The sequence below is a fragment of the Phaethon aethereus genome (assembly GCF_964289735.1).
Source record: "Phaethon aethereus genome assembly, chromosome: 3".
Taxonomy (NCBI): Eukaryota; Metazoa; Chordata; class Aves; order Phaethontiformes; family Phaethontidae; genus Phaethon; species Phaethon aethereus.
In genome coordinates, this window is record NC_138576.1 from 36,802,562 (window position 1) to 36,813,912 (window position 11,351).

Below are 11,351 nucleotides of genomic sequence, written 5' to 3' on the forward strand. Positions count from 1 at the left end.
TTTCTGATACAGGCCAGGATGCTATTGGGATCAGAAAATCAGGTTTGAGATGACCCAAGGAACCTAAACATTCATAAGTCTATGGCACCTGATGAGATGTATCCCAGAGTTCTGAGGGAGTTGTCTGATGTAGTTGCTAAGCTGCCAAGCCACTCTCCATGATATTTGAAAAGTCATAGAAGCCAGGTGAAGTCCCTGGAGACTGGAAAAACATTGCACTCATTTTTCAAAAGGGTAGAAAGGAGGACGCTGTGAACTACTGACCCGTCAGCCTCACCTCTGTGCCTGGGAAGATCATGGAACAGATCTTCCTAGAAGCTATGGTGAGGCACATGGGGGACACGGAGGTGTTTTGAGACAGCCAGCATGGCTTCACCAAGGGCAAGTCCTGCCTTATGGCCTTCCATGATGGAGTGACCACATTAGTGGGGAAGGGAAGAGCTACTGATGTCATCTATGTGGACTTGTGTAAGGTCTTTGACACGGTCCCCCAAAAGGTCCTTCTCCCTAAATTAGGGTCGGGGCAACCCCTGGTATCAGTACAGGCTGGGGGATGAAGGGATGGAGAACAGCCCTGCCAAGAAGGACTTGGGGGTACTGGTGGATAAAAAGCTGGACATGAGCCAGCAATGTGTGCTCGCAGCCCAGAAGGCCAAGCGTATCCTGGGCTGCATCTAAAGCAGCATGGCCAGCAGGTCGAGGGAGGTGGGCAGAAGCCCCTCTATTCTGCTCTGATGAGACCCCACCTGGAGTACTGCATCCAGCTCTGGACCCCATCAGCACAGGAAAGGCATGGGCCTCTTGGACTGGGTCCAGAGGAGGGCCACAAAAATGATCAGAGGGATGGAACACCTTTCCTATGAGGACAGGCCGAGAGAGTTAGGGTTGTTCAGCCTGGGGAAGACCAGGCTCCAGGGAGACCTTATTGCAGCCTTCCAGTACTTGAACAGGGCTTCTAAGAAAGATGGGGTCAGACTTTTTAGCAGGGCCTGTCAGGATAGAACAAGGGGTAATGATTTTAAACTAAAAGAGGGTAGATTTCGACCAGATCTAAGGAAGACATTTTTCCCACTGAGTGTGGTGAAACCCTGGCACAGGTTGCCCAGAGAGGTGGTAGATGCCCCATCCCTGGAAGAATTCCAGGTCAGGTTGGATGGGGCTCTGAGCAACCTGATCTAGTTGAAGATGTCCCTGCTCATTGCAGGGGGGTTGGACTAGATGACTTTTAAAGGTCCCTTCCAACCCAAAATATTTTATGATGCTATAAGACTCAGGGTGGAATCTTAACATTTTAAAATACCTAATGGAAGGGAATAAAGAGGCCCCTTCCTTCCTCCTCCATTCTATGGTTTTATGATACCCTCACAGTGAGCAAAGAGAAACAACTCCTCGTATAGAGGCTAATTAGTTTTCAAACCTGTTTGAACACCACTTCAGCCTGCTAAAGGGACTCTATAAGCCACATTCAGTTCCAAGCAGTATTTTCAGTGGGAGATTCTTTGATGTGGCAAATATATTCATACACAAATATTTTAGAGAATAACCGACACAGAACAGGAAGAATTATTCCATGTACAGTTAGGAGTTTATCAAGTCTAGGACGGTGAAATTACATTTTAAAGAAAGAAAACTTTAGGCTTAGTAAGAAGAAAAAAGTTTCTAGCATTTATTCTTTTCTGGAACAGAATTCTGTGATGTGGCAAACTTCCTTTGTGTGTATTGTTAGAAATGGTGTTAATAGCATGTTTGGGTTTTTATTTTTTAATCATAATTCTTACTGTGATTGCTAAACTAGGTTTCATCTATTCAAGGCACACTTTAAAAATGCTCAAAGATGACCCATTCCCAGAAAAGAATACACAGGATTGGTCAAAGTAATAGGACGGGACTTCAAAAATACTTTCACAGTATAAACAGGATCAATTGTTCTTAAGCTACTTCCAGTTACAACCTGCATGCTTCAGTTAGGATACAGTTACCCTCTGCATAGCATTGATGGCGCATATGGATGGCAGGAAGGGAGAAGCTGGGTCAGGAAATCTGTTGTACACAAATCCCATTGTTCCTTCTGCTTTAGTTCAGAATGAACCCTAAAGAATTTTTCTCTGATCTTTTGCTCCATTTTTTATAATCACATTTTCCACCAAGTTTTTATTTACCCAGGCACCATGTTTTCATCCTCTGCCCTGGTCACCTCCTGTCTGGTTTCTTTTCCCCAAGTGTCCATCCTCGCCATTTTTGCTTTCTCTCCTTTCTGACCTTCCAATTTCATCCCACCTCCTAATTTCATTCTGCTTCTTTCCACAGTTTTCTCACCTCCTCAGTGTCCTTGGCCTTAAGTTGCTTTCCAGCCCGCTATGGTGTGTTATTTTGAAAGCTGAGTGCAGTGAAGGATTATTGTGGTGTTTATTAGCTACCCCTGGTTGGTAACTCCAAAGTAAGAAGGGAGAAGCTACTTATTTTATCTTATACAATACCACCCTCCGCTGGCAGTTCCTGCTTCCTTCCCTCTGCATTTCACTGATGGCTACAGCAATATGTAGGTAGCTCCTACCTTCAAAATTCACAAGAGAATTATAATTTAGAAAGGCTGAATATCTTTTTATTAGGAAAAAATAAATAACAGCATGGTACCTTCTTTCTACCCCCTACACTGGAGTGTGTTAACATGAGGGTTTATTTAGCTCCTTTTGAGACATCTTTTTCATTCCAACTCCTCTTTCTTCATTGCTACCTTCAGTTTACCACAGTGGCCCCTAGCTTCCTCATGCCACAATACAGTGAGGGCCTTTCCTGGAGCCAAAGCAGGCTCCAGAAACCAGGCCCTGTTGTCAGCTGGACTTGGTGCTCTGCTCGATGCAGATGGAAGAGGATGTGTTATGTGCATTCCTCCCACCTCAGCCCGGAGATGACTAGGCTGTGAACTGGGGGTCCCTGGAGCTCCTCAGATCTCTGATCTGGAACAGCAAAGGAGAGGCACCCTCTGGGATGCATCAGCTTTTTGCACCACATTGACTCTCAGCCAGACAAATGGTTTTGGAGGAGCCAGCTCAAGGCTGATTTTGGTACAGAAGAAGTTAAAACCCCAAAACTTTCTGTATACCAGCTATGCATGACACACTGTGGGCTGCCTGAGTATCCTTTTTACCCATTCAGGGCTGCCTCTTTGCTTATGAACTTGCTAGAGGCAAGACAAGATAGTGCCTCTGTCCCTATACATTTAACACAACAGACATCAGGTTGCTTTTTACAGTTCCGGTTATGAATACCTCTCCCCTGTGCTATGCAGCCACCTTCTACAGCCCCCTGAGCTTCCTTTCTTACAGACTCTTTCAGCTCATCCTCACTCCAGACATTTTTTGTGTGCCTCTCCTCCCTTGCTCTGGTCATTGCCATATCTCTTTCATGTCTACCTTTAACATCCCCTGTCCTCTGTCTTTCTGTCAACTAATTCCTTACTAATTAAACTCTGCCCAAAGGACAAGTAAACAAAAGTAGGTGAACTGACATGAAATTTGCAGGCTGTTACTCCTCTTGCTCTGTTTGTATATTTAATCCTTCTCTCTAGCTTTCATCTACTTGACTATTTAGATAAGAAGCTGTTGTGGAGTAGGGATATTGCATGTGTAATTGTATAAGCCCCACTTTCATAAGCACTGTGGTAACAAATACAATAAATGCTTCTGTCACACTACATCTGAAGGTCATCAGAGGCTGCTGTTGCCATGCCTTGAGGGTGCTAGTGGCAGCTGTTTTACTGCTGCCTAGTTGAGATCTGTTTGGGATCCTGCTTCTGTGATCAGGTCCTGCTTGTGAAACCGACCGCTTTCATTGGCACCATCTTGTTAGGCTGGAAGCGTTTTTGGGGATCATATGCTTTCCTAGGTGCCAGCTTCCATTAAAATGTTCCAGGAGCATTTTATAGACCAGCACTTTAAAACAAACAGGTCTCATTGACCTATCTTCACATGTGAAGACATGGGGACATGTAGCATTGGGTGGCAGCTCCAACTTACTTCCTCAAACAGCTTTAACATCTTGGGATGAAAGAAAGGGATGGATGGAGGGAAGCCACTGCTCTGTGTTTCTTCCATTTACCACACATGCCTCTGGTTTCAGTTTGAATAAGCATTTTGAGAACTTCTATAACTTATGTAGCAATGCCTGAAGTCCATCCATGTTTACATGCTGCCAGTGGTGGAACCACAGCAGCACAGACTCAGCATTGTTCTCAAAAGTGATGCATGAAAAAACCTAAGCAGCCGGGCAGTGCAAAGCTCCATGTTATGTTTTTATCAGTGACTGAATTATCTAGTTTAAAACAAACATGGTCATCCTTATTTGAAGCACAGAACATGTGTAATCCCAAGTTAGGGTGGTAGCACCTCTCATGGAAAGTCCATGCAGGGTTTTAGGAGCTGTCTTGTTTTGTCCTACAGGCTCCAGAAGGGTAAGTGTTCTCATCATATGTGAAGAAGCTCCTGCTTTCTTGGGACCTAAGTTTTGTCTCAAAAATAATTTGTGGGCTGTCCATAAGGGCAATTTGCTCAAATACCTTTAAAGTGTTCATCAGTCAAATGGCCCTGCTTTGAAGGAATTCTGTATATAGAGTGTTTGTTTTACCCCAGGAAAGTGATAAGCACATGATTGCCTATGCTAGACTACAAAAACAAGATGAAAGCAGCTTTCTATCCTACTTTCATGTTGAAGATAATGTCAAATCCTTTTTATCCCCATTACTCTTCCCATATATTTTTCCCTGGGTCTCCTTTTCATCCAAGATAAGCATGTCTACATATCTTAGTGTTGAAATCGTCCTTCTGTTCTTAGCTGGAAAGAAACAGCTTGGGAAATTTCTTGGGAAATCAACACCTTTTTGAGAACAATGCAAAGGAATGCCTCTCTAAGCTGAAATTCCTGAACTGGCATTGTTGTGTCTTCCTAGTAGTAATGTGATCTGGAAAACTGATTTTGAAACAGAGAACAATACTTAGTAAGAAGCAACTATTTTTGTGCTAAGGGCTTTCATAAATAAGCTTGTGGACGTCTGTTATTGATCTGACTTTGATAGAATCGTAGAATAGAATGATAGAATAGTTTGGGTTGGAAGAGACCTTTAAAGGTCATCTAGTCCAACCCTCCTGCAGTGAGCAGGGACATCTTCAACTAGATCAAGTTGCTCAGAGCCCTGTCCAGCCTGACCTAGAATGTTGCCGGTGATGGGGCATCTGGGCAACCAGTTCCATTATTTCACCACCCTCGTTGTGAAAAATGTCTTCCTTAGAACTAGTCTAAATCTACCCTCTTTTAGTTTAAAATCATTACCCCTTGTCCTATCCTGACAGGGCCTGCTAAAAAGTCTGTCTCTATCTTTCTTATAAGCCCTGTTCAAGTACTGGAAGGCTGCAATAAGGTCTCCCTGGAGCCTGGTCTTCCCCAGGCTGAACAACCCTAACTCTCTTGGTCTGTTCTCATAGGAAAGGTGTTCCATCCCTCTGATCATTTTTGTGGCCCTCCTCTGGACCCAATCCAAGAAGTCCATGTTTTTCCTGTGTTGAGGGCTCCAGAGCTGGATGCAGTACTCCAGGTGGGGTCTCACCAGAGCAGAATAGAGGGGCAGAACCACCTCCCTTGACCTGCTGGCCACGCTGCTTTGGATGCAGCCCAGGATACGCTTGGCCTTCTGGGCTGCAAGTGCTCATTGCGAACTCATGTCCAGCTTTTTATCCACCAGTACCCCCAAGTCCTTCTTGGCAGGGCTGCTCTCCATCCCTTCATCCCCCAGCCTGTACTGATACCGGGGGTTGCCTTGACCCAGGTGCAGGACCCTGCACTTGGCCTTGTTGAACCTCCTGACGTTCACATGGCTCCATTCCTCAAGCTTGTCCAGGTCCCTCTGGATGGCATCCTGTCCCTCAGACGTGTCAACCACATCACTCAGCTTGGTGTCATCTGCAAACTTGCTGAGGGTACACTCGATCCCACTCTCTATGTCACTGATGAAGATATTAAAGAGTGCTTGTCCTAATACAGACCCCTGAGGGACATTGTTCATCACTGATCTCCATCCAACCAAGTCCTCATCCACCCAACAGTCCACCCATCAAATCCATCTCTTTCCAATGTAGAGCGAAGGATGTTGTGGGGACCATGTCAAAGGCCTTACACAAGTCCACATAGATGACATGGGTAGCTCTTCCCTTGTCCACTGATGTAGTCACTCCATCACAGAAGGCCATGAGGTTGGTCAGGCAGGACTTGCCCTTGGTGAAACCATGTTGGCTCTCTCAAATCATCTGCCTGTCTTCCATGTGCCTTAGCATAGCTTCTAGGAAGATCTGTTCCATGATCATACAGAGGTGAAGTTGATGGGTCAGTAGTTCCCAGGGTCTTCCCTTGTACTGTTTTTTAAAACTGGGTGCAATGTTTCCCCTTTTCCAGTCTCCAGGGACGACTTCTGACTGCCACGTCTTTTCAAATATCATGGAGAGTGGCTTGGCAGCTACATCAGCCAATTCCCTCAGGAACTGGTTTCAGGTCAGGGTTTCAGTTTCAGATATACAGAGCAAGGTGCAATACAGATTGTTGATATTCAGGCTTTCTAGCTATCAAGTGGGGAGTTTCCCACACTCATATCTTCAGAACTGTAGTTTTGGGATTAGTGCTGTCTGTATTTGGGGATGGACATCTGTCCAATCTATTGCAGCACAGAAGTGGGACACAGTTTATACCACAGGATGGATTTAAATGTGAGATAGTTCACAGAAAGTGTTAGGATATGGAGAGGTCAGTGGCCACTCTGAGAAACATTACATATGTATGTATCTTATAGCATATATCTATTTTATAACTTATCTAAGTCAAGAAAACCTCCAAAGAAGTTAGGCAATATGACAAGTTAATTTACATAGATTAAAAGACTGACTTCTTGGTGTTATGGAAGTGGTTAGCAAAAAATCCACTGTGATTAACAAAAATGGTGACGAGGGTTTCATCCAGAAGCATAATGTGAAATTGAGTATAAATACCCCAACAAACCTACACAATAAAAAGAGAATGGAATGCAGATGTTGTCATGAAATGAAATGGGTCATGAGAAAGAAATAGAGAGGGGAGAAACAGGAGGTCCAGTAGTAGCAAACAAGTAATCAATATAAGAAATAACAATGATGGAAAGCAATGGAATATGGTTCTATGTATATTCATTAAATGCTCTGGAAACAGATTATTTTTACCTAAAATCTCTTAGAACTTTGCTATACCAGGCAAAAGGATGGGAGACATGGGCTGAGATCCAATCTTACAAATATTTTACAAATCCATGAATAAGTCTGCTTTCAATATTCTTACATCATCTATGAAAAGGAGCTGGTGTGCTCCATGTTCTTTCTGGATGTAATTTTTTGAATCTAGAAACAGGTTTCTGTTATGCTACACTATGACAGTCTGATAAAATTTTCATCATTTGTAATAGCCTCCTAGCAGGATTCATTTTTCTAATGCAGTGATAAAAAGTCTTACATCTGTGACAAAAAGATTCCTGATAACAAAGGTAACACAGATTAAGTAACACAGTAAAAAATTTCGAATACATTAGAATTCCCTAAGCAAGACCTTTGAGATTGATTTCCTGTTGCACCTTGGAAACAGTGCTTACACAGCAGATTTCACAGAAAATAAAAAAAAAAAGATCAAAACTGGTGAATAGAAACATTTCACTACTGAATTTGTAGAAGCTGTACTGAAGCCATGTGTGCTGCATGTCTTGTGGGAACAGTCTGGAATGGAATTCACTGTGAGGAATAATGCTGATTGCATATACCTAGATCTAGAAATATATATTATTTACCTGGCAGAGCTAACACTTGCCTGTAAAACAAACTATTGGCTATCACCACTAGGATGGCTGAGAAGCATAAACCAAAGATACATAGCTCCCCATTCAATATTAGGGAGCCTACCAAAAGGTAAAAAAAGGTTTCTGTAATACACCATCATTACTTCAAAATTGGGTCTTTATTCACAGTGGAGGACTGTTTTCAAATTACATTTTGCTTTACTGCAGAAAAGCATTTAATGTCACATAAATGTAAATTGTTATGTATTATGCTGCATGCTTAATTTTATTGCAGTGGTTAAATTACACTACTTTCCACAAAGAATTGTGTGCTGTAGAATAGTTGTCAGTTTAAGTATTTTGTAAAAGTAACTGAAAAGTCCCACATAGGTCTTAATAATTTTCTTCTATAGAATTCTGATATGAATGTAGACAGTAGTACTGAAAACTTGCAGGGACTGAAGGTAAGGCTTCTGCTGAACGGGAAGATAGCTTCTCCTTCCAGAAATTTGCACAGAGCCAGCAACATCAGATAAGTACCTTATATTTGCATTACCGATTCTTCTTCTCGTAACCCTCTTAAGTAGACTGGATTTGTGCTTTTTTAGTGAAAGTGCATTGCCTTTCAGCTCTTAAATCAGCCTTATTCTAATTCCCATTAACACACAACAGATGGAGAGCTATAATCTGAAGGGTCCTGTAACTAGGTGTCCCAAATGTACTCTTACTAAAGGACTTGATTTCATCATCTTTTTGGCTTGAGTTCTACAAAATGGTATATAATTGACTTAAAATACATGATTAGTTTCATCAAAACTGTTGATTCCATTTATGAGCAAAGTGTAGCACATGTGTATGTGTTTCTATGACTGAAGCCCTGGATACATACTTTTCTTAACTTATGTTCATAGTTTTCTACTTCAACATGATAAATGTATTAGTTTCCTTAGATTGTCAGCTATGATTTACAGAGACAGAAATCTTAGAATGATAAATAAGTGACAAAGACAAGGTATAAATGATAAACCGAGCCAATCTAACTATTTGTTTTGGATTTTGGATTTGGATTTGTTTTGGTTGTGACTGGATTCTAAAAGCAGGTTGCAGTTTCATAGACAAATTTTTTTACATGAGAATTTAAACACATCTGACATTTACAAAGGTTGTTACAAATTTAGGATGGGAATGTATCATGACACACATTTTGTCAGAACCTTTTTAAAAACATATAGCTTATTTATGGCATTTTATACAGGATATAAAGATAACGAAAAGAGCAGCAAGCAAAAGGTTCACTAAAAATCTTTTCGCTGAGATGTTTGTTGAGGGTGGGGGAACCTACACAGTCCTACATAGGTTCATAATACATAAAGCAATATAAGGGAAATAATAGGAATACACATCTTTGTTAAATTGCAGAGATTAAATTTACATTAAAATCCCAGCATTTCTTTCAGTGCTATAGAAAATTAGAATCGTTGCTACAGTAGTTGCTTTTGTTACATTTACAGAGACTTCATTACAGAGAGAAACATTTAATATCAGGGAATTCTGATGATTCTGAATATATTTGCCACTTCATAATGTAAAAGGGCTTTGTGAAATTCACATGACAGCTACTGAGGCATTAGGGAATATGAAAATATTGTGCAGCACTTGTTCAGTTTGCCAAGTGACAGGGAAGAATAACACCTTTTGTCCCCTATTTTAACAAGGCTTATTTCATGTCCACAGATGCAGAGTGGATACTTTGATATTAACAGTCCATGCTGAAAATTCCAGTTTGTTGAGTGCACTGCAAAAATATGTTCCTCCTGTTGATATGACAGATTATATTAATTCTTTTGATATAATACAAACTCATCTGTTCTGCTTTAATTGTGCAGTCAGTGCTCCTGTTGAAGTTGTTTATGGTCTCAAGGGAATCAGTGTGTAGTATTTTATACACATGTTTGTATTTTATGATTTATTGTTTACTTTTTAAATGCTTCTTCACTAATTTGTAATGAATATGAAGGGGAATGGTTATAAAATTGCTGAGTCCAGAATTCCAGCCTAATGAGAAAGTGCAAACATATGACAAAATCAGCAGGTTTTCATCCCCATGGGTTCTACTTATGAGAAAACCAGCAGGTTTTCATCCCCACAGAAGCTACTCCATTGTTCAAGCGACTGCATATTGCACAAGGAGGATGGGTGGAGGGCAAAAGCCAGAGAGTTGTACAGAGGCACAGGCTCAAGTGGAGAGGGAAAGGAAGATACAAAGATGCTCATGGCACATGAGTAAGTCAATCTGATCTTTAGTTCTCATTGGTAAAGCTATTAATCTAAACTGGACAAACTGAAGGGGCTGACAGTTGGCAGTGTCTTGTCCTACTGAATAAAAGGAACAATGCTATTTAACTGGGATTAGCCACTTGATGTTTTTGGATATGTATTCGTCTGGATTCTACAAAATGGTAAGCAACAGGCCTTTCTAAAGAGGAAGCCTGTTAACAGGATAGTAACAAGCATAAATACAATAAGCAGACTTCCCAGAACCAGTCTGGTTTAGCCCTGTGTTTACCAGGGATTACACCTCACACAGAATCCTTCACAGTGCACAGGGACATCTAATGACTGAATCAGAGACTGCAACTAAACATAGCCCTCAGGCTACCTGAGCACACAAGAGATATATAAGAAGTGTACACAGGAGAGGGTGGGGTGGGTGCAGGCAAAGCAGGTGTTCAGAAAATTACATCACATATATGCAAATAAAAACCATAATCCAAATAAAATAGAGTATTATCTGAATGTCAACCCTGAATGAGGCTGTCAGGTGAGTGAGATAATCCTGACTGATGCAGCATTAAAACTAATAGAAACAACTTAAAACCAACAGCACCCACCCCCTATTTTTTTGCCACTGAACAGTGTGTACCTTTAAAATAACAGGATGTATCTATACGTAAAACGTCAGAGTATTGCTCATATTGGAAAATTATTTCAGCAACCTACTTAAGGCATAGGGATTCAAGGAATTGTATTCTAATTGTAATTAGAATAATATCCTGGGAATTTAGAAAGCTGGGTTGAATTCTCTGTTCATCTACAGACATGCTGCATGACTTTCAGCAAAGTCCTTGGGTCAGATCCCCAAATCTGCAGTCAGGGGGAGTTAGGGACTTAATAGCCTTTGATGATCTGGAGCTTTGCTGATCAGTCTAACTAATTTCCATAAAATTTTCCTATCTCAAGGCAGTACTTGGAGGATGAACCTGTTAAAAAAGTGTGCTTTTATGATAGTAAGAGAAGTACCACAGACATTTCAAAACTGGAAGGCTGACTTGTGTGTAGTTGCTGACCTTACCTATACCTTCAAAAGATGCATACAGATGCCTGGCTGTTTGAATTATAATAATATAGATTTCCTTTCTTGCATAAGAGAAGAAGAGAAAAAATTTTCTTAAAGTTTTTTAGACTGCAAGCAAGACAACTTCAAGTCAAGGTTGATGATTTCAATAAAAACACT